This window comes from Gopherus flavomarginatus (genome assembly GCF_025201925.1).
Source record: "Gopherus flavomarginatus isolate rGopFla2 chromosome 13 unlocalized genomic scaffold, rGopFla2.mat.asm SUPER_13_unloc_1, whole genome shotgun sequence".
Taxonomy (NCBI): domain Eukaryota; kingdom Metazoa; phylum Chordata; order Testudines; family Testudinidae; genus Gopherus; species Gopherus flavomarginatus.
This window is the reverse complement of record NW_026114609.1, coordinates 3,981,869-4,005,328: the sequence shown is the minus strand read 5'-3', so window position 1 is coordinate 4,005,328 and position 23,460 is coordinate 3,981,869. Positions and strand designations below refer to the sequence as shown.

Genomic DNA, 23,460 nt, shown 5'->3' with positions numbered 1-23,460 from the left:
TATGAGTCTACATGTGGATTTTATAGTATGTTGGAAATATGTTGGATTGCTTGCCGAAATGATCACTTTTGCCTGGTGTTTTATTCCCAGTCTCCTTGTTATTGGGGCAGGAGAAATAAAGCGTTGTTATCCTTGTTGTGTAAATTGAGGGCAGCACAACTGTGCTTGGCAGACCCCAACTGAGGGACTCATGCTTAGTTCAAAAGCACTTGCTAGGCAGGGGACAGGGGTTCAAAAGCCAAATGGGCCGGTGCCTGGGTCGTAATATTCAAATTTAGGGTTTAGGACAGGATGGCTGTGGAGAGATGAGTGAGTCCCTAGACAACATAGTGAGTACGGTGCCTTCTTATTTTCCCCCCTTTCCACCCAGGATGGCAGGTGAACTCTACAAAGGCACCTCTGGGCTTGCACTGACTAAGGACAACAGCAGTGAGTGGGGTGCAGAGAGGGGATGGCTCATGTTAAAGGACTTTTGGTTGCTGGACTTATGAACCGTAGGGAGAAGGACACTGCCCAGCTTATTTGGGGGGTGGGTCTTTTCCTCATGGTTTATGTTTATGTGTTGGGGCTGCTGACATGACTTCTGCTAACCCTGGGCTTACATTGCAATGCAGACATACCCTGAGAGGGCATCTATAACGTGATAAAAGCAGTGTGGCCCGGCTGGCCTGGATAATCTGACTTGGACTCCTGGGGCTCAGGTTGTGAGACTAAAAACTGCAGTGTAGACATTTAGGCTCAGACTGGAGCCCAGGCTCAGAAACCCTCACCCCTTGTGGGGTCTCGGAGGCTGGGCTCAAGCCCAAGTGTCTACACTGTAATTTTATAACTGTGCAGCACAAGCCCCACGAGCCTCCATCAGCTGACCCAGGGTTTGAGAATAGTGACTTGGGTGTGTTTATGACAGTTCAGACATAATACTACGCTATGTCCACGCTGCAATGAAACACCCAGGCCTGCCCCATGCCAGCTCAGGCTCCTGAGGCTTTGGCCATGAGGTGGTAAATTTGCAGTGTAGATGTCTCAGCTCAGGCTCAATACTGGGCTCTGGGCCCCCTCAAAGTTGGGAGGGAGTTTAGAAAGCAAAAAAGGTAAAACCGCAATGAAGTATTACCCTGGACTCAATGGCATTTCTCCATTGGTCTGTCTGCTTTGGGGCAGGGACAATAGCACATCCTGCTGCATTCATTATTTCATAGGGTGGTTTAGGATTTTCATTCTCAGACACTGAGCACAAAGCAGGACTCAACCCTCGGTATAAACTAAATGAGCTGGCCACAGATTCTAGCAGCCACAATGAGCATTTGGTGTGAGAGCTCAGACCTGCCCCTGTCCCAGAGGGAGGGGGTCATCCATGAGGGGACTGGACCACTGACCTACCAGCTCCTAACTCCCAAACGTTCAGTAACTCTGTTATCAGTGCCTGTGTGTGTAATTTAAACCATAAGAAAACCCACACTGGGCTAGACCAAAGGTCCTTCTGACAACAGCCAAGAGCAGGTGCCCCAAAAGCCACTCAACAGGGCCCCACTGGCAGTTATTATCCCTGCCTCAAAAGCAGACAGACCAATGGAGAACTGCCATGAGTCCAGGGTAATACTTCCCTGTGGTTTTACCATTTCCACTTGCTAAACTCCCTCCCAGCCTTCTGGGCTCCTAGACCTATCCTAGTGTTATGTCTACACTGATGGAGGGGTAGGTGGGTGAGGAATAGGTTTTATTGGACTGCATAGAAGTGATTGAGAAAGTCACCCTAAAGCAGTGGTCCCCAAACATTTCACACTGTGCCCTCTTATCCATGGCTGTGGGCCCTCGGAAGCAGCAGTTGAAAACTGGGGCTGGGAGTGGGGTGTTGCTTGCTGAAGAGAGGGGTGCAGACAGGGGTAAGGGAGTTGAAGCCGAGCTGGCAGTCAGGGGTCCAGGCTGAGGGTGGGGTTGGAAAAGAGCTGGGACAGAGTCGGGCTGACTGGTGCTCCCTCCGTGGGGGCTGGCTCAGCCCCTGAGGTGCCCCCATGAATGTTCCTCTGTGTCCCCCTAGGAGTCACACCCCACATTTTGGGGAGCACTGAACCCTACACGTTAAGCAGGGGCTAGTGATGCCAAAGCCCAGGGAAAGGGAGAACAAGTGCGGGGCCCCCAGCACTGGAACTAGGCCCCCTCACTTCTGTCTGTGGCTCTGCCCCCTGCCACACCTTCCACCCACGGCCCCATCCACTATGTCACCTCTGTTCCACCACTTCCCCCGCTAGCCCCACCGTGTCACTCCTTTACCCCTGCCCCGCTGCGGCCCTGAGACCAGAGAAGCTCTGTGCCCCTGATGCAGCCCCTGGGCCATAGCACGGAGTGAGAGCTCCTCCAGCCCTGGGCTGACACAGGGGAGACTTTTCCAGGGTAACCTATTTTCTCCAGGGTCCTTAGTCATGGGCCCCACTGTCTCCTTGATGACATAAGGTATTGGGAGGCTGAGCCCTCCCGAGCCTCCATTATATGCTGCCCAGGCTACCGCTGCTCAGTGTGTGGCCAGTCTCTCTGTGTTCTCTGCTGTTCTTGCTGGGGAGCCTGGCTGGCCTTAGGGGTGGGGCCCCCCAGCAGCCACCCAGGACTTCAGGGGGTCAAAGGGCACTGTGTGCCAGTGCAAAGGTGCTCACTGCTCTCCCCTGCCCCAATGCTCCTCCATGGCCCCATAGGGGGTTGTGGGGAGCGAGGAGCAACACTATGTGCTCCATGCATCCTGGTCACTTTCCCCACCTGGGCTGTGCTGTGAGGGGAGCATCAGAAGCTGCTGCTCTCTGCCCTCCCCTTATGCAGCCTGGCTGAGGAAAGTGACCTGGATGCAGGGAACTCAGATGATGTTGCTTCTTGTCCCCCACCCCACCCCCGCAGCTCCTAGGGGTGCCCGGGGGAGCAGCATTCCAGGTAGGAGTGGGTAGCAATGCTAGCTGCTCCATGCATACAGGTCAGTGTCTCCACGTGGGTGTAGGAGGGGGTGCAGGGTTTAGGGTGAAGGGGAGCAGGAGAGGGGCAGTGGCTGGTGGCACAGGAGGGGAGTGTGGGAGTTAAGGGCAAAGGGGACACAGCGTAGGGGTTAGGGTACAGAAGGGGGCAGGAGATAGCGGTGAAGGAGGTGCAAGGGTTGGGAGTGCAGGAGCTGGGGGGAGAGGGGGAGGGGATCGTCCAGGGGCAGTGGGGAAGTGCCAAAGTACAAGTTTTGCCCAGGGCACCATTTCCCCAATGCTGGTCCCTGAGAACATTTCTTGCTGGGAGGGGGAGAGGGAGGAGAGAGGGATGAGGCGTTTTCTCTCTGTTTCTTTCGTCTCCATTTTCTGCTCCTTCCTTCAATTACAGAAACCTCCCTTGTGTTTCAGATTGTGCAGTGATGCCTTCCCCACCCCAGGCCTCTGGAGTCTTTGGAGCAGAAAGATCCCAGGAGCTGAGGATGAATCCAGGGGTGAGTAGCTGACAGGAAGGAGTCCTAGCAGCTCTTCTGGGAGTGCAGGGGAGAAATGACTCCCCCTTCTCTAGATTCTCCCCATGGGGCTCTGGGGAGCAGGGAGCGTTGTGTGATAAATTCCATCCAACATCCCCCTGTTAGGCCTGAATAAAGATATAGCAGACAGAACCAGGTATGCCAACCTGACCAAAGTCAGGCTAATAGAGGTTTGTGGGTAATCCCTAAGTGGAAAATGCTGAAAAAGCAGCATGTCTCACAAGCGCTGGAAAAAAGTAAGATAAGAGAAAAGCTGCATTCCTGGCATAGTACCAGATGTGCTGTAATAGGGCAGATCCTTCGAAGAACTGATAAGAGCCCTAGCTTCCCAGCCTCCTTGCTTTCACTCCCTGGTTCTGTTCTTTGCTTGTTTTTAACTCCCCTACATTTCTAACTTTAGGCATGCATGTATACTAAAGGTGTCTAGTTTCTAGTTGTTAGAAGAAGGGGGTGGGTTGCTCCAGTAAATAATTTATAACGCAATGGAACTGTCTATATAGGCTTATACTAAGATGTAAAGGGGGGGCTGGTTCTCTCTGAAAACAAGCTGCTCTCTATTAATGCGTGCACTTGTCAATAAAAAGCTTTTGATCGGACCTTGCTGGTGTTGCCTGTCTCTCTTGCGGTCAGACAACGAACTTTGCCGTCGGGGTTAGAGTCCCTGACACCCCTTTGATCCAAGCCGAGGGACATCCCAGCTCTGCACGTTCCCCTTGGCAGCACCAAACAAGGTAAGTTTTCCACTTCTCAGGAGACCCAGTCAGGGGCTGATGTGCCGGACATATGTTGGGAAAGGGACTGTCTGAATTCCCAAGGCAGGAAAAGAACAATCTACAGCGACATCATCAACCACAAACACACTCTAACCATGCTCCAGCCAGTAGGGAAATGGGCAGGAATTCTTGCTGGTCGGCCAGGGCCACACGTACAGAGCTGCACAGCAGTGAGTGTGCTGGGGAAGCTGGTCTGAGCAAACAATTGGAAATGCCCCTTCAGTGAGAACAGAACCAGAGTGTAGAAAGGCCCTTGTGTTAAGCAGTTGTGGCTGAGGGCTTAGGGAGCTGAGGTATGACACCATAGGGGTCTTTCTGTGGAGGTTTGATTTTTGCCAGCTAAGGAAGGCTGTTGTGTGGTGTCTTCACAGCTGTACTTTCAGTGATGCAGGTTTCTCTACCCCATTGTTCCATGGACATCCTACCAGATTGCCAGCTGCTTTTCAACTTCAATGCAGAGACCGTTTGTGTGTGGGGAGAGATAGCGTGTGTGTTGAGGTAGGTAAGACCGGATCATTATTATCCCTACTTGAAAGAGGGAGAAGCTAAGGCTGAGAAAGGAGAATTGACTTGTCTTAGGTCACACAGCCAGTCAGTGGCAGAGTTGGGAATAGGACCCAAGAACCCTGATTTTGAAAGTAATCATCAGATCTTGAATTTCAGACATTGAATGACCTGAGTAAAGTGCTCTCACAAGAGCTCCAGACCAACAATAGTGCACAGTAATTATTCAGCAAGCATTTGAGGAGAACTGCAATATTAGAGAGAATCAGGAATTGCTCAGAGACCATTAATGCAGAGAAGCAGCAAAATTCATCAAACATATAACTGGTTATAACTTATTTACTTGGTCTTAAAAGAGAAGAACAAGGACCTGAGTCTCCTCCCTGTCAATAACCCCCTGCTCAGCCAATCAGGGTAGAAACTGAGGACGGGAGGCTGAGGGTTCTCACCAGAGAGCCCAAAGGATGGCCCAGGTCACAGGTGGAGATCACTGCCCGAGCACTATCTCAGCCGCACATTTTTGGATGGACCTCACTCCTGGTTTTGGGAGGGGAACAGGTGAAAGGACAAAAGAAGCTAGAGAGAAAGAGAAAGGAGGAAGGGATGGATGGAGGAAAATATGAAACAAAAAGGACAAACCCTAATGTCCCCAGTGATTCTAAGGGACAAAATCCCAGGTGCGGAATAAAATTCTGCCTCCTTAAGCTAGTGTTTTCCATGCCTAGAATTCAACTATCACCATATGGATCAGACTGAACAGGTTTCAAACCTTGAGGAGGCTCTTACCTTCTCAACAGGGATGGCTGTTTTCTAGTAAAATCAGGCAAAGGGAAGGAGAAAACTGGAAAAAGGTTCCTTCTGACGCTCACGTCCGTGAACCCAAATACTCTCTCAGGTGTCAAAGAGAGAGCTGGAGAAGGAGACTTGCTGAAGCAAAGCCACAGGGGTCTCTGAGGTTTCTCTGGCCCCTCGCTTCTGTCCTGCCTGCCTGATGTCAGCATCTCTCTGTGAGGTCACCACCTCCCCACCACCTTTGACCAATAGTCTGATGTCCTTCAAAAGGCTTTTGTGATGTCACTGCCACACCCCTCCCTTGCTGTGCTAATGTCCTGCCCCTGGCCAGACACTTTGGAGGTTTGAGCTACTCCCTGTGGATCACCCCACTGAAGGAACGTTCGTTCTAGGCAACAAGCTGGCTAGACAGTAAAATATCAGACGCTGCTCCCAATGCTACACTCAGTTTTTCAGAAATTAGTAAACTTTATGGCCAGAAGAGACCATTAGAGCATCTAATGTGACCCCCTGCATATCACAGGCCTCCTGTATGACACAAGAGCTACTTTTGGGGCAAACACATTCCAAAAGGCATCTAGTCTTCATTGAATGACATCAGGAGATGGAACATCCATCACTTTCCTTGGTAGCTTGTTCCTGTGGTGAATCATCCTCGCTGTTGACTATTTGTGTCTTAGTTGTAATATGAATTTGTCTCTTTTCACCTTCCAGCCACTGAGTCTTTTTATGCCTTTGTCTGCTAGATTAAAGAGCCCTTTAATATACAACCTTTTCTCTCCATTAAGGCCCTTCAACACTTCAATGAAGTCACCTTTCAATCTTCTTTTGATAAGCTAAACAGGTTGAGCTTGTTCAAGAGCTCACTAGAAGGCATTTTTTCCAGCCCTCAGAACATTTGTTGGCTCTTTGCTCATCAGAATCCTGAACCCCAACTGGATGTGGTTCTTGTTCTTCTGCACAACATAGCTCCTGGAGAAGAAGGATCTGCAAATGCACATTCATATGATACCTTTGTTTAATTGATGAAAACATAAACTAGACACTTAGAGGATTGGAACTGATTTCAGCTGATGGACAGCTTCGCTAGGTTTTTATGCATTTGGACAGCGAAATGTTGAGTGTTTACATTCATATCAAGCACTCCCATATCGTGGAGCTTCTGAACATAATGGAGAATGGAAATGAAAATGTTTTCCTTTTTTAAAAAAAAAGAAAGAAGGTTATAAGAGAACACTGGGGTTGGAACGGAGGACCACTTGAGCTGCAGTCAAGCACTCTAACACAGAGCTATACCCCCATGACAGGAGTACAGATTTGTGATCTCCAGAACTTTGAAGGACAAACCCTGCTTCATTGAGGTCTCTTGCCATTCCCAGACCACAGGTGGTTTTAAAAATGGGGTTTGATTAAATTTCTTAAATGTGGTAAACACCACAGCTTGCACACCCACCGTTATAGTTCTCCCACTGACATAGCTGCCACCTCTTGGGGAAGTGGATTAACTACACGCAAAGGAAAACTCTCTCCCCTCAGCATAGAGCAGTGATTCTCAAACTGTGAGTCAGGACCCCAAAGTGGGATGTGACCCTGTTTTAATGGGGTTGCCAGGGCTGGCATTAGACTTGTTGGTGCCTGGGGCTGAAGCCAAAAGTCTGAGCTCCACCACCCAGGGCTGAATCCCTCAAGCTCTGGTTTTGCCCTCCCCCAGCTGGGGCAGGGCTCAGGCTTTGTCTGCTCTGCCTCTGCTCAGTGTGGAGAGGCTTGGTCCCTCTTTCCAGGCCCATGTAGTAAGGGTTTTTTCAGCAGAAGGGGGTTGCAGTGAAAGGAAGTTTGAGATACCCTGGCATAGAGCCTCTGAATATGTCTAGACTTGGCTCCCTGGGGCACCATGGGTTATCAGACACTGAAAATACAGCCATGGAGACACCACACACCAGCCTTGCCTAGCAGGAAAGAATCAAACCTCCACAGAGAGATGCCTGTTGTTTTTTAACCCATCTCCCTAAGCACTCAACCACAACCACTTAACAAAGGCGCTTTTCTACACTATGGTTCTGGTCTCACTGAAGGGTCATTTCCAATTGTTTGCTCAGAGCAGCATTAGGGAAAATGGTGCCCTGGGCAAAACAGACTAGGTATGTTCTGCTGCCCTTCACTCATGGAGGAAGGATAATAACACTTCATACCACTCAGTGCTAAAGTGATTTGTAACCCACCACCAGCCAAAATTGGTCATTTGGGGGAAGCGGCCCCATCATGCTGCATACCTAGGCAGAGTAGGTGTGTCTATGCAAACACGATCTGTTCCTGAAGTCTTTCCCCCAGCTCCTCACTAGATGTGCGGGGAAAGCTCATTCAGCCCCTGCTTCTGCTTAGTATTTAAAAACTTCTTATTGTCCCTATCTCTGCTGGCTTTAGATTTCTCCTCCTGTCTCTTTCTTGACAGCTCAGATGAGGTGGCCAAGTGGCTAAGGTGGTAAACTGCTAATCCATTGTGCTCTGCATGCATGGGTACAAATCCCATCCTCATCGGATGCATTTAGTCTTCACTCCTCCTTTGTAGACAACCATCTTCCCCCTTTGGTACAACAACAGATCAAAAAATGTTGCTTCTTGCAGACAAAAACCAACTCAGAACTCCCTTCCTTTAAATAAAATGTCTAAATCCCAGATTTCTTAAAAAAGAAAATTCTCTAGTGGTGTATTTCTTAGTTTTTATCTCAAAAGGTAACATCCTCATCATCTCCCCCAAACATCCTGGGACCTGCCCAAATTATTAAAATACCCTCAACCCGAGCAAGGCCAGAGCAGTGAACCAGAGCTAGTGTCTAGGCCAAACTGTTCTGAAGGAGGCAACTCAAACATTTTCTCCCTGCTTCTCTTGGCAAGGTCTGACTGAGAAAACTCAATTCCCCAAACTGAAAATTTTCTGCCAAAAAACCAATACTAGTTTGTTTGGGGACTTTGTTTTGAAAGTATTATTGTTATTATTCTCTTCTGATTTCTGAATCAGTTCAGTTCAGTCTTTGCCCTCCAGGTGTGTTTCCAACCAATGTGAGCACACACAATCCAACAAGATATTAATGTTCAACAGATCAAGATTTTTGAAATGATACCTCACCAGGCAGACTTTGTACAAACCATGTCATCATTATATGAGAGTGGTGAATATGGGGCTTCCAGGTGCTGCTTTGAGCACAGCGTGCCACACCTGGGCTTCCACTGCAATGGAGACGTACCCTTAGAGTCCATCTCTCCTGGGATAAAGATGGCAGCATGGCTGGCCTGGGTCATCTGACTTGGGCTCATGGAGCTAAAGCTGAGAGGCTAAAAACTGTGGTGCAGATATTTGTGTTCACACTGAAGCCTGGGTTCAGAAACCCTTGCCCCTCATGAGGCCTCAGAGGTTGGGCTCAAGCCCATATGTCTTCAGTGTAATTTTATAGAGGTTGAGAGGGAGTTTAGCAAGTGGAAATGGTAAAACCACATTGAGGGGACTGGACCACTGACCTATCAGCTCTTAACACCCAAACTTTCAGTAACTCTATTGTCAGTGCCTGTGAGTGTAATTTAACCCATAGGTCCATCTAGCTCTGAATCTTGTCTTCTGACAGTAGCCAATACCAGGTGCTCCAAAAGCCACTTCTTAAGTTACCACTGGGAGTTGAACCCAGGATCTTTGGTTTACAAAACAGGCACTTTGACCATCTAAGCCATGGTACCTGCTGTTACTTAAAACACTCTATTTGCCCACACCTGACTCTGCCAATCCCCACTGGGCCCTGACAAGTGTTGCTCGTGTTTGGATTCTGTAAAGCAGAGGAGAAGGTGAAGTTTTGCTCCCAAGGTGTGTGTGTGATTCTTTGGACATGTCTACACTACAAAATTAGGTTTGGTGTAATTACATTACTTAGGCTGGCAATGCAGTATATCAACCTAATCCCAGTGCAGATAGATTGTCAGAACTTTCTGGAGCTATGAAAGGGGAGGGGCCCAGCCTCTGTAGCAGGAATGCAGGACAGGTGAGTTTACGGCAGGCATTATGGGATAATGGTGGAGGCCAGTTATGGTGATATAATGACCAGCGACATTTACACTGACAATTTGTCACTTCAGGTTTGCTGCACAAAGCTCTAGGCCTCTTGTCAAGGTGGTTTTCTTTTGTCAGCAAAACAGGGCAATTTTGACCCCAGATGTATTGCAGTGTGTGCACCAGTCAAAATCTGCTGACCGAGGGAGCATTGTGTGTTTTTTACACACCTGAGCAATATAATGATGCTGAAATAACTTTGTAGTGCAGACCTGGCCAAAGATTCACACACACACAAACTTGCAAGAAAAACCTCACCTGCTCCTCTGCTTTGCAGAATCCAAACACAAGCAAAGCTTTTCAGGCCCCAGTGGGGATGGCAGGGAGTCAGGTGTGGGCAGACACTGCTTTTTAGCCACAGGCATGCACCATGGCTTAGCTGGCTAAAGCATCTGCCTTGTAAAGAGGAGATCTTGAGTTCAACTCTCAATGGTGCCTTGTTGATTAGCTTTTGGGGCATCTAGTATTGGCTACTGTCAGAAGACAAAACACAGAGCTAGAGGGTCCTGTGGTCCAGCCCAGTATGGCTGTTTATATTATACTCACAGGCACTGATAACAGAATTACTGAAAGTTGGGAGTTAAGAGCTGATAGGTCAGTGTTCCAGCCTATCACAGATGACCCTTCTCCCTCTGGGACAGGGGCAGGTCTGGGCTCTCACACCAAATGCTCATTGTGGCTGCCAGAATCTGTGAGCGGCTCATTTAGTTTGCTCCAAGTCTTGAGTCCTGATTTGTGCACCATGTGTGAGAATGAAAATCCTAAACCGCCCTTTGAAATAACGAATGCAGCAGGATGTGCTATTGTCCCTGCCCCAAAGCAGACAGACCAATGGAGAAATGCCATTGAGTCCGGGGTAATACTCCACTGCCATTTTACCTTTTTTGCTTGCTAAACTCCCTCCCAACCTTGAGGGCTCCCAGAGCCCGATATTGAGCTTGAGCTGAGATGTCTACATTGCAAATTTACCACCTCATTGCCCTAGCCCTGGAAGCCTGCATGGGCACGGGACAGCCATGGGTCTTTCATTGCAGCGTGGACATAGCCTAGCATTATGTCTACACTGCCATTAACACACCTAAGTCACTATTCTCAAACACTAGGTCAGTTGATTGAGGCTTGTGGGGCTTGTGCTGCAGGGTTATAAAATTACAGTGTAGACACTTGGGCTTCAGCCCAGCCTCGGAGACCCCAAGAGGGGTAAGGGTCTCTGAGCCTGGGCTCCAGCCTGAGTCCCAGGATCCCAAATCAGATCATCCAGTCCAGCCGAACCACAGGGATTTTGTCACAGTACAGATGCCCTCTCAGGGTAAGTCTACATTGCAATGTAAGCCCAGGGTTAGCAGAAGTCATATCAGCAGCCCCAGCACATAAATGTAAACCATGAGGGAAAGACCCACCCCCAAATAAGTTGGGCAGTGTCCTTCCCCCTACAGTTCGTAAGTCCAGCAACCAAAAAGCCAGCACCCCGCACTCAAATTTCCTCCCAGAGCTTTGCTTGTCTTCCTTTCACCTAGAACCATCCTTCCTCTCCTGGGCTGCAAGTAGCCACCCCTGGGAAGCCAAGAGGTAGGCACAGGATTCTACCTCCCAGCAGCCAACCGCACCTCCCCAGGATTTGCAGAACGAATGGTGGAGCGCTACTAACCCCACTTAGCGACACAGAGGTGCTTAGCTTCTGCCCTGCTTTCCTCAGATCGACTTTCCTCTTTTGCCCCATTCCTGCCTCACTCCCTCCTTTGGCAAGTCACACAAAGGAGGCCAGCAGGAAGAGCCGGCTTCCATAGGCCAACCTCCCAGGGCAGAGGAGGCCAAGCCACAAGGCTTCAAAAGGTGACTGGCCCAGATCCTCCAGCTTTCCTGCGCTGATGCCAAGGCTTTTTCTCAGCTCATTTCACCACCTTCTGCCATGCGGGGGTTGGGGTTATCGCAAGGACAGGCCAGTGGCAGCAGTAGGAGTGCCTTGCTGGACAGGCAGAAAAAGCAAACCCACCTGTTTCCAAACCAGGTACCTTTTGCGTGTTAGGTAAACATGATAACCACTACACTACAGAAACTCCATTACAGTGCTTTTTAACTCCCTTCATAAGAACATAAGGCTAGGGACACCATTCCTTCCATGGTCTGCCTAACAGCCATTAATGGACTTAACCTCCATGAATTTATCTAGTTGTCTTTAAACCCTGTTAAGTCCTAGCCTTCACAACCTCCTCAGGCAAGGAGTTCCACAGGCTGACTGTGCATTGTGTGAAGAACTTCCTTTTATTTGTTTTAAGCCTGCTGCCCATTACTTTCATTTGGTGTTCCCTAGTTCTTATATTATGGGAACAAGTAAATAACTTTTTCTTATTCACTTTAGGGTGTGGGGTCTGGGCTGGGCTGACTTTAGCCCCAGGCTGGGGTCTCCTGAATTATGGGAAACATCCTTTGCTGCTACCCAGGGACAGCAGGCTACCGGTGACATAGCAGGGTTGGGATGTGAAGGGAATGTTGCATGGACTTTATCATACAGGGCCCATCCTGCTTCTCAGAGCCCAGAGGCGAGAATCTAGAGAAGGGTGAGTCATTTCTCAGTTGCATTCTCAGGAGAAGCCGGTAGCCATCCTTGATCAGACACTCAGGAGAGCAACCACAGCAGTTCTGCGGAGAGCTCTGGCTGCCAGGGGATCCAGCTAGGAGAGGGAGTGCTGAGGGCTCTGCAGTTTTTGCAGTGGGGCTGTCTCAGGAGTCACAGGTGGCTTTGTTGGTGGGGTGGGGAAGTAGGGACTACAGGATGTGAGGCTGGCTGAAATGAAACTGCACAAAAAACCTCCCCATTTGTTCCAGCTAAGGCCCTACTTTGGCCTCTCCCCCTTTCATAAATATCTCCATATCTACCCCAGCTCTCAGAAACACCCTCTCTCCATGGGTATTTTCATGGTTTCTTCCTTTTTTCATGGAGAGAGACAGAGAAAAAAACAAGCCTATTAATTTGACCAACCAACTCAGTTCACGGCATGAAATACACAATTTTGTATTCAATGAGTTGTGTTCATTTACACAACATGAAAAATATGTTTTGAGCAATGCATGAAAACCTCACTGCATTGAACAACCCACTTGATCTAGTTAATGTACTACAGAATATTTGAAGAAGTTAAGAAAGATGTGCTTATAAATTAACATGTTGTGCCATTTACACACACACAAGACACAGAAGAAACTGAATTATTTGAGCAACTAAAATTTCCATTTTCTCACAGCATTTTAGTTCTCAAGGTTGTTTTAATTAGCTTATTTTTTTGGAATTAGAAATGAGGAAGAGTACACTGAAGTCAGTGGAATTACTGCAGTGAGGGATTAGTCTCATTATTTGCCACTAACAAAACCTTTATTAACACAGAGTTAACTTTGACTGTGAATATCTCTTACCTTCCAGAACATCGAGTTCAGTAAAACTCAAATTCTGGAAAAACAGGGAATACAGAGTGAGGGTACATGCCCAGATAACCTTAACTCTGCCCTCTAGGAGAGAATCCCTGAGAGCATATGAGAATAAAGAAAGGTTTGGGGACAAATTACATCTACTTCCCAAGAGTTTGTTTCTCCTCTAATTAATTGATCCTGGCCCCATCAATTGATCCTGGCCTGGTGTCTGGCTGTGGAATTTACTATTTACTATCTTTATCCCAGTATATTAAAGGCAAAACTGCTTTATAAAAGCTCCGTTATTCTAGATTACACAAACAGGTCACTTCCCCACCTATTTCAAGGAGATGGAATTTTCCTGACCCGCAGGGAACTTAAAATAACATGCTCAAGATCACACATTCCTTAGGAGAAAATGAAGGGGAAAAAAAAACAAAAACCACCAAACCATTGCTGTTTCTACCCAAATGATCAATGAGACTGGAAAGTGAGATTGTGCAATTAACTGTCTTGTACTACACTAACTCTGCAGTTACTTGGATTGAGACACACTCAGCTCTATGGTTGGTAAACATACAGAGAATCTGCTGCTGCTCATGAACTAGCAGCACATGACCTCTAAACAGCTGCCATTCGAATGCATCTGAAAGTCACAAGGAACAACGATCTGTGTTAAAGGAAGGCTGCCATTTATTAGAGCCCCAATTGATGCCGTGTGCACAAACAGAGGATTGAACGTGTAACAGGGAGTTTGGTAAATCTTGGTTATTTTATTTTTGTAACGGGCTCCTGTCCACCTCCAGTAGAGTTTTCAGTCCCAATGGCAACTTACTTACCAAATGTAATACAGACTAGTCCATTCCTCCCAAGTGGATGTGGTTCTTGTTCTTCTGCACATTGTAGCCCATGGAGGCCAAGGACCTGCAAATGTGTCTTCATGTGCCTTTGTTTAATTGATGAAAACAAACCTAGACACTTAGAGGATTGGAACTGAGTTCAGCAGAGGGACATGTTTGCTAGGTTTTTATGCATTTGCACAGGAGAATATTGAGTGTGTCTATTCATTTCAGGGACCCCTATTTAGTGGAGCTCCTGAACATACTGGAAATAGAATCACTTATTGAAAGAACAGGTTTGTAAGGTAGCATTTGGATTTGAACCAAGAACAACTTGATTTGGAGTCAAACACTCTACCACTGAGCTATGCCCCGACAACATTTACAAAGGCAAGTCAGTGATCTTAAGGATTTTGAAGGACAGGCTCTGCCTCAGAGAGCTCCTTTTCTATTCCAAGACCACAGGGTTTTTAAAAATGGGGTTTGATTAAACTTTATATACACATGTAGACACCACAGCTTGCACATACACCAGCATAGCTCCCCCCACTGACATAGCTACCACCTCTTGGGGAGATGGGTTAACTACACGGACGGAACAGCTCTCTCCCCTCCACTTAGAGCATCTTCATTATTTATAAATAGGTGGGAAATAACCTCCTGAATGGACAGGAACCAATTTATCAAATGTTGCTGTGTCTGCATTCAATATGGGGAACTGGTCAGATTGGGCTAGGTTAGTAGGAGCATTGCAAGCAGATCGAGGGAAGTGATTATTCCCCTCTATTCAGCACTGGTGAGGCCACATCTGGAGCATTGCGTACAGTTTTCGCGCCCCTCCCCCAATACAGAAACAAATTGGAGATAGTTTAGGGGAGGGCAACAAAAATTATTAGGGGACAGAGGAGTTACAAGAAGAGGCTGAGGGCAGGGCCGCCCAGAGGGGTGGCAGGTGGGGCAATTTGCCCCAGGCCCTGCAGGGGCCCCCATGAGAATATAGTATTCTATAGTATTGCAACTTTTTTTATGGAAGGGGTCCCTGAAATTGTTTTGCCCCAGGCCCCCTGAATCCTCTGGGCAGCCCTGCCCAGACCAAGGTGCTGTCCCCCCACTCCACCCCCTTCACTCATTCTCCTCCCTCTGAGGCCCCATCTGTGCTCTGCCCTCACTCCCATTCGGCCGCTTCCTACCCCTGCTCTTCCTCTTTGGCTGAGTCCTTCTGGTCCACCTTGTGCTCACTCCTCTTGCCTCCTCCCAGGCCTCCTCGCGCCTCTCCTCCTCTACCCCAAGGTCTGCCTGCTGCCCACACCTCTCTGCCTCCTCCCCTGAGACTCACCCTGCTCATTGCCCACACCTCTCTGAGCTCTCCCCTGAGACCCCCCTGCCCACACCTCTCTGCTCCCTCCCCTGAGACCTGCCCTGCCCACACCTCTCTGCCCCCTCCCCCGAGACTCACCCTACCCACTCCTCTCTGCCCCCTCCCCCGAGACTCACCCTGCCCACCACCCACACATCTCTGCCCCTCCCCTGAGACCTGCCCTGCCCATCGCTCACACCTCTCTGCCCCCTCCCCTAAGACTAGCCCTGCCCACCACTTGCACCTCTCTGACCCTCCCCTGAGACCTGCCCTGCCCACTGCTTGTACCTCTCTGACCCTTCCCCTGAGACCTGCCCTGCCCACCACCCACATCTCTCTGCCCCCTCCCCTGGCCTGACCTGCCCACCGCCCACACCTCTCTGCCCCTCCCCTGAGACCCACCCTGTCTACCTCTTTCTTTGGTCATCTGCTGTTATTCCTTGAAACATCAAGGATGGAATAAAAAGCTGAGTTTACTCCAGGGTGAGGAAAGAAAGGAGCCACCAACCCCCTGGCAAAGCCCTGGGGATATGGCGGGAAGGGGACTGTCTGAATTATCAAGGCAGGAAATGGACAACAATCTACAGCAGCGTCATTAACCACGAACACACTCTCCTCATGCTCCAGCCAGAAGGGAAAGGAGCAGGAATTCTTGCTGTTCAGCCATGGACACACTTACACAACGGCACAGCAGTGTGTGCGTTGTGGAAGCTGGTCTGAGGAAACAACAGGAACTGATCACTCAGTGGAACAGAACTAGAGTGCAGTGAGAGCCACATATCAAGTAAGTAGTTGTGGCCAAGTGGTTAAGGTGATGGAGTAGAAATCCATTGGGGTCTCCCTGTGCAGATTCAAGTCCTGCCAACCACAGAGGAAGTTGTGGTCCTTTAATTTCAATGGAGCTGGGTCTTGTCTCACTCTCAAGCTACATCTACATGAAAGAGTAACATGGCTTTAGTTAAAGTGTTTTAATTGAACAGCTGTTGCATGTCCACCCTGTGTCACCAGAGCACATCCATGTTAGCATCTCTTGAATGGCCACAGAGAGTAGTGCATTGTGGTAGCTATCCCACTGTGCAACTGGCTGCAGGGTGCTTTGGGAAGGGTTTGCAATGCCTCACGGGCTGGTAGAGCATCACATGATACAGGTTTCTATCCCATTGTTCCATGGGCATCCTACTAGATTGCCAGCTGCTTTTCAACTGCAATGTGCGTGGTGGGGTAGAGAGCATGTGTGTGTGGGGAGGAGAGACAGTGTGTGTGTTGCAGAAGAGTGAGTGTGTCGGCACACTGTCTCTAAGTTCAGACAGCTGCTGGAAGCAACCAGTCCTGAGGCAGGGGACAGCCCCGACATCAACCCCGCTTCTCTCACTGGCTCAGCTCAGCACAGCCCAGCACTCTCTGTCACACACACACACATACACGTACACACTGCTGCCTGCTTAGTTCTGTGTCAGGGGTGCTGGAACAGGGGGGTTAGAGGGCCATGGCCCCACCACTCTTTACTGGCTGTTAGGACAAATGATGGAGGCGGGGAAGAGTGCAGTCTTGGGGAAGAGGCGTTCTGTGGGTGTGGCCTCGAGGGGAGAGGTGCTGTGAGTGGGGGTCCTTAAGGAAGGAGTGTCATGGGGGTGCCACATTTCGGATAACAGTGCCCCCTCCCACTGTAAGGAAGCTTCTGCCGCCCCTGCTCTGTGTTCGCATAGCGGGAGAGAGCAGCATCCACGGCAGTGATTTGCTCCCCGGGGCTCCGGCAGGGGGGCTTGGGAGGTGATTTAAAGGGCCCGGGGCTCCGACTGCAGCAGGGAGCCGTGGACTCTTTAAATCACCAGCCTGGGGAAGACGGGCTGGGCTGGCACAGCGTACTCGCTCTTGCCAGTACCCCATACCGTAACATACTGGCTTACTTTCACCTCCGGAAGGTCCTCACGTGGATCAATAACTGGTTAAAAGATAGGAAACAAAGGGTAGGACTAAATGGTCAGTTTTCAGGATGGAAACAGGTATCTAGTGGTGTCTGTACTCGGACCAGGACTAGTCAACATATTAATAAATGATCTGCTGAGCAGTGAGGTGACAAAATTTGCAGATGATCCAAAACTACTGGCTTGCTTCCTAGAATGAACGCTCCTTGAGTGGGGTGATTCACAGGGAGTAGTTCAAACCTCCAAAGTGCCTGGCCAGGGGCAGGACATTAGCACAGCAAGGGAGGGGTGTGGCAGTGACATCACAAAAGCCTTTTGCAGGACCTCAGACTATTGGTCAAAGGTGGTGGGGAAGTGATGACCTCACAGAGAGATGCTGACATCAGCCAGGCAGGACAGGGGCGAGGGGCCAGGGAAACCTCAGAGACCCCTGTGGCTTTGCTTCAGCAAGTCTCCTTCTCCAGGTCTCTCTTTGAGGACTGAGAGAGTATTCGGGTTCACGTACGTGAGCACCAGGAGGAACTTCTTTCAAGTTTTCTCCTTCCCTTTTCCTGATTTTACTAGAAAACAGCCATCCCTGTTTAGAAGGTAAGAGCCTCCTCGAGGTTTGAAACCTGTTCAGTCTGATCCATCTGGTGACAGTTGAATTCTAGGCATGGAAAACACAAGCTTAAGGAGGCTGAATTTTATTCTACACCTGAGATTTTGTCCCTTAGAATCACTGGGGACATTAGAGTTTGTCCTTTTTGTTTCACCTTTTCCTCCATCCATCCCTTCCTCCTTTCTCTTCTTTTCTTGCTTCTAGTGTCCCCTCGGGGGTGCGTGTGTGTGTGTTGCGGGGGAGTGCTCTGTAGCTCCCACTCTGGGAGGTCTACCCAAAAATGTGCGGCTGAGATAGTGCTCGGGCAGTGATCCCCACCAGTGACCTGTCCATCCTTTGGGCTCTCTGGTGAGAATCCTCAGCCTCCCTTCCTCAGTCTCTACCCTGATTGGCTGAGCAGGGGGTTATTGACAAGGAGGAGACTCAGGTCCTTTTTCTTCTCTTTTAAGACCAAGTAAATAAGTCATAACCAGTCATGTGTTTGAAGAAGTTTGCTGCTTCTCTGCATTAATGGTCTCTGAGCAGTTCCTGATTCTCTCTAACATTGCAGTTCTCCTCAAAAACTTGCTGAATAATTACTGTGCACTGTTGTTGGTCTTGAGCTCATGTGAGAGCATTTTACTCAGGTCATTCCATGTATGAAATTCAAGATCTGATGGTTAGTTTCAAAATCAGGGCTCTTGAGTCCTTTTCCCTACTCTGCCACTGACTGGCTGTGTGACCTAAGACAAGTCAATTCTCCTTTCTCAGCCTTAGCTTCTCCCTCTTTCAAGTAGGGATAATAATGATCCGGTCTTACCTACCTCAACACACACACTGTCTCTCCCCGCACACAAACAGTCTCCACATTGCAGTTGAAAGGCAGCTGGCAATCTAGTAGGATGCCCGTGGAACAATGGGATAGAGAAACCTGCATCACTGAAAGTACAGCCATGAAGACACCACACACCAGCCTTTCCTAGCTGGCAAAAATCAAACCTCCACAGAAAGACACCTATGGTGTCATACCCCAGCTCCCTAAGCCCTCAGCCACAACCACTTAACACAGGGGCCTTTCTACACTCCGGTTCTGTTCTCATTGAAGGGTCATTTCCAATTGTTTGCTCAGACCAGCTTTCCCAGCACACTCACTGCTGTGCAGCTCTGTACATGTGGCCATGGCTGAACAGCTAGAATTCCTGCCCCTTTCCCTACTGGCTGGATCATGGCTAGAGCGTGTTTGTGGTTAATGATGTCGCTGTAGATTGTTCGTTTCCTGCCTTGGGAATTCAGACAGTCCCTTTCCCAACATATCTCCAGCACATCAGTCCCTGGCTGGGTCTCCTGGGCAGTGGAAAACATCCCTTGTTTGGTGCTGCCAAGGGGAACGTGCAGAGCTGAGATGTCCCTCGGCTTGGATCAGAGGGGGATATTAGATGGAATTTATCACACAACGCTCCCTGCTCCCCAGAGCCACACGGGGAGAATCTAGAGAAGGGGGAGTCATTTCTCCCCTGCACTCCCAGAAGAGCTGCTAGGACTCCTTCCTGCCAGCTACTCACCCCTGGATTCCTCCTCAGCTCCTGGGATCTTTCTGCTCCAAAGGCTCCAGAGGCCTGAGGTAGGGAGGGCGTCACTGCACAGTCTGAAACACAAGGGAGGTTTCTGGAATTGAAGGAAGGAGCAGAAAATGGAGAGGAAAGAAACAAAGAGAAAACGCCTCATCTCTCTCCTCTCCCCCTTCCAGCAAGAAATGCTATCAAGGATCAGCATTAGGGGAAATGGTGCCCTGGGCAAAACTTGTACTTTAGCACTTCCCCATCACCCCTGGAAGATCCCCCTCCCCCTTCCCCCCAGCTCCTGCACTCCCAACCCTTGCACCTCCTTCACCCCTATCTCCTGCCCCCTCACCCCTACACTGTGTCCCCTTTGCCCTTAAGTCCCACACTCCCTTCCTGTGCTACCAGCCATTGCCCCTGTCCTGCACCCCCATCACCCCTAGCCCCTGCACCCCATCCTGCACCCACGTGGGGACAGTGACCTGTGTGCATGGAGCAGCTCGCTTTGTTGCCCACTCCTCCCTGGAAGGCTGCTCCTCTGGGCACCCCTAGGAGCTGCGGGGGTGGGGTGCGGGGGCAAGAAGCGACATCATCTGAGTTCCCTGCATCTGGGTCACTTTCCTCAGCCAGGCTGCATCAGGGGAGGGCAGAGAGCAGCAGCTTCTGATGCTCCCCTCACAGCACAGCCCAGGTGGGGAAAGTGACCAGGACGCATGGAGCACATAGTGTTGCTCCTCTCTCCCCCCAACCCCCTATGGGGCCACGGAGGAGCACTGGGGCAGGGGAGAGCAGTGAGCACCTTTGCACTGGCACACAGTGCCCTTTGACCCCCTGAAGTCCTGGGCGGCTGCCGGAGGGCCCCAACCCTAAGGCCAGCCAGGCTCCCCAGCACAAACAGCAGAGAACACAGAGAGACTGGCCACACACTGAGCAGCGGTAACCTGGGCAGCACATTATGGAGGCTCGGGGGGGCTCAGCCTCCCCAAACCTTGTGTCACCAAGGGGCAGTGGAGCCCATGACTAGGGGACCTGGAGAAATTAGGGCCCCCTGAAAAAGTCTCCCCCATGTCAGCCCCAGGGCTGGAGGAGCTCTCACTCCGTGCTACGCCCCGGGGGCTGCAGCAGGGGCACAGAGCTTCTCTGGTCTTGGCGCCACAGTGGGGCAGGGGTAAAGGAGTGACAGGGTGGGTCTAGTGGGGGAAGTGGTGGAACAGAGGTGACATAGTGGATGGGGCCGTGGGTGGAAGATGTGGCAGGGGGCAGAGCCACAGACAGAAGTGAGGGGGCCTAGTTCCAGTGCTGGGGCCCCTGCACTTGTTCTCCCTTTCCCTGGGCTTTGGCATCACTAGCCCCTGCTTAACGTGTAGGGTTCAGTGGTCCCCAAAATGTGGGGCATGACTCCTAGGGGTACAAAGAGGAAGATTCATAGGGCACCTCAGGGGCTGAGCCAGCCCCCATGGAGGGAGCACGAGTCAGCCCAACTCTGTCCCAGCTCTTTTTCCAAGCCCACCCTCTGCCTGGGCCCCTGACTTCCAGCTCGGTCTCGACCCCCTTGCCCCTGTCTGCACCCCTTTCTTCAGCAAGCAACACCCCACTCCCATCCCCAGTTTTCAACTGTGGCTCCGAGGGCCCACAGCCATGGATAAGAGGGCACAGTGTGAAATGTTTGGGGACCACTGGTTTAGGGTGACGGTCTGAATCACTTCTATGCAGTCCAATAAATGCTATTCCTCACCCATCAGGACCGACTAAGTATGTTCTGCTGCCCTTCACTCATGCAGGAAGGATAATAACATTTCATACCACTCAGTGCTAAAGTGATTTGTAACCCGCCACCAGCCAAAGCTGGTCATTTTGTGGAAGCGGCCCCATGATGCTGCATACCTAGGCAGAGCAGGTGTGTCTATGCAAACATGGTCTGTTCCTGAAGCCTTTCCCACAGCTGGTCAGTAGGTGTGAGGGGGGAGCTCATTCAGCCCCTGCTTCCGCTTAGTATTTAAAAACACCTTAGTGTCCCTATCTCTGCTGGCCTTAGATTTCTCGTCCTGTCCATTTCCTGACATGTCAGATGAGGTGGCCGAGTGGTTAAGGCGATGGACTGCTAATCCATTGTGCTTTGCACGCATGGGTTCGAATCCCATCCTCATCGGCTGCATTTAGTCTTCACTCTTCCTTTGTAGACAACCATCTTCCCCTTTGGTACAATGACAGATCAAACAATGTTGCTTCTTGCAAACAAAACCCTGCTCAGAAACTCCCTTGCTTTAAATAAAATGTCTAAGTCTCAGATTTCTAAAAAAAAATTCTCTAGTCCTGTATGTCTTAGTTTTATCTCAAAAGGTAACAGCCTCATAATCTCCCCCAAACACCCTGAGACCTCCCCAAATTATTAAAATACCCCAGTTCTCAGCAAAGCCATGACAGTGACACACAGCTAGAGTGTCTAGGCTAAGCTGTTCTGAAGGAGGCAACTCAAACATTTTCTCCCTGCGTCCCTTGGCAAGGTCTGACTGCGAAAACAAAATTCTCCAAACTGAAAATTTTCTGCTGAAAAACCCGTACTAGCTATTTGGGGACTTTGGTTTGAATTTATTATTATTATTCTCTTCTGATTTATGAATCAGTTTTGTCATCCAGGTGTGTTTCCAGCTGTTGATTTGTGGGGGAGAGATGCCAAGTCATGATGTCTCTTCCCCTCTTTCATAGTTTCTTCCAACTTTCTAGAAAGCTCCTTTGCTATGATGTGAGTCAAGCAATGTCCATTGTTGCTGTGTTATCTCGGCGAAGTCTGCATTGTACAGGGTTCCTGGGATAGTCCTTGGGACTGTAGCCACCTTTAATAGGCCAGCAGTGAGTCTGGCTCCTCCCTTGTCGCACCTGATAGGCTGGTGGGGGGCATTTCCCAACTTCATAACATATTTCTGTAATGCACACAGAGCAAACTTCATAACGTCCCAAACCAATGTGAGCACATAGAATGCAAGAAGACATTAAGGTTCAACAGATGAACAGTTCAAGATTTTTGAAATGATACCTCACCAGGCAGACTTTGTTCAAAACGTATCATCACTATATGAGAGTGGTGAATATGGGGCTTGCAGGGTGCTGCTTTAAGCACAGCGTGCCACACCTGGGCTTCCATTGCAATGAGAACGTACCCTTAGAATCCATCTCTCCCAGGATAAAGATGACAGCATGGGTGGCCTGGGTCATCTGACTTGGGCTCATGTAGCTAGAACTGAGAGGCTAAAAACTGTGGTGCAGATATTTGTGTTCACACTGAAGCCTGGGTTCAGAAACCCTCACCCCTTGTGGAGTCTCAGAGGTTGGCTTTGAGTCCATATATCTGCACTGTAATTTTATAGTCTTGCAGTCCAAGTCCCATAACCCTGAGTCAGCTGACCTGGGCTTTGAGACAGGTGACCTGGGTGTTTTAATCATAGTGTAGACATAACATTAGGATAGGTCTAGGAGCCCAGAAGATTGGGAGGGAGTTTAGCAAGTGGAAATGGTAAAACCGCAGGGAAGTATTACCCTGGACTCATGGCAGTTCTCCATTGGTCTGTCTGCTTTTGAGGCAGTGTTAATAACTGCCAGTTCTGCCCTGTTGAGTGGCTTTTGGGGCACCTGCTCTTGGCTGTTGTCAGAAGGACCTTTGGTCTAGCCCAGTGTGGGTTTTCTTATGGTTTAAATTACACACACAGGCACTAATAACAGAGTTACTGAACGTTTGGGAGTTAGGAGCTGGTAGGTCAGTGATCCAGTCCCCTCATGGATGACCCCCTCCCTCTGGGACAGGGGCAGGTCTGAACTCTCACACCAAATGCTCATTGTGGCTGCTAGAATCTGCGGCCAGATCATTTAGTTTATGCCAAGGGTTGAGTCCTGCTTTGTGCCCAGTGTCTGAGAATGAAAATCCTAAACCACCCTATGAAATAATGAATGCAGCAGGATGTGCTATTGTCCCTGCCCCAAAGCAGGCAGACCAATGGAGAAATGCCATTGAGTCTACGGTAGCACTTCATTGCGGTTTTACCTTTTTTACTTGCTAAACTCCCTCTCAACCTTGAGGGGGCCCAGAGCCCAGTATTGAGCCTGAGCTGAGACATCTACACTGCAAATTTACCACCCCACGGCCAAAGCCTC

General features: G+C 49.6%; 2 long non-coding RNA genes and 2 other non-coding genes across 7 annotated transcripts in view; 2 read left to right on the top strand and 2 right to left on the bottom strand.

The window, feature by feature from the left end:
• LOC127041005 (uncharacterized) overlaps positions 1–19,480 on the bottom strand; it is a 367,956-nt gene extending 348,476 nt beyond the window's left edge. For 2 of the 4 annotated variants that reach the window (XR_007771588.1, XR_007771589.1), the window contains exon 1: positions 19,318–19,480. This is a non-coding gene — a long non-coding RNA (uncharacterized LOC127041005). Of the gene's footprint in view, positions 1–13,729; positions 14,033–19,317 lie in introns of those variants that run through there. The other 2 variants (XR_007771587.1, XR_007771586.1) reach the window with 2 other exon arrangements.
• The window catches only part of LOC127040995 (uncharacterized), a 401,696-nt gene that overhangs the window by 275,582 nt on the left and 102,654 nt on the right, over positions 1–23,460 (top strand). The gene's annotated exons all lie outside the window — the stretch shown is intronic.
• TRNAW-CCA (transfer RNA tryptophan (anticodon CCA)) lies at positions 14,197–14,267 on the bottom strand. Its single transcript has one exon. It is a non-coding gene; the product is annotated as a tRNA-Trp (tRNA).
• On the top strand, positions 21,382–21,463 carry TRNAS-GCU (transfer RNA serine (anticodon GCU)). The gene has a single exon. It is a non-coding gene; the product is annotated as a tRNA-Ser (tRNA).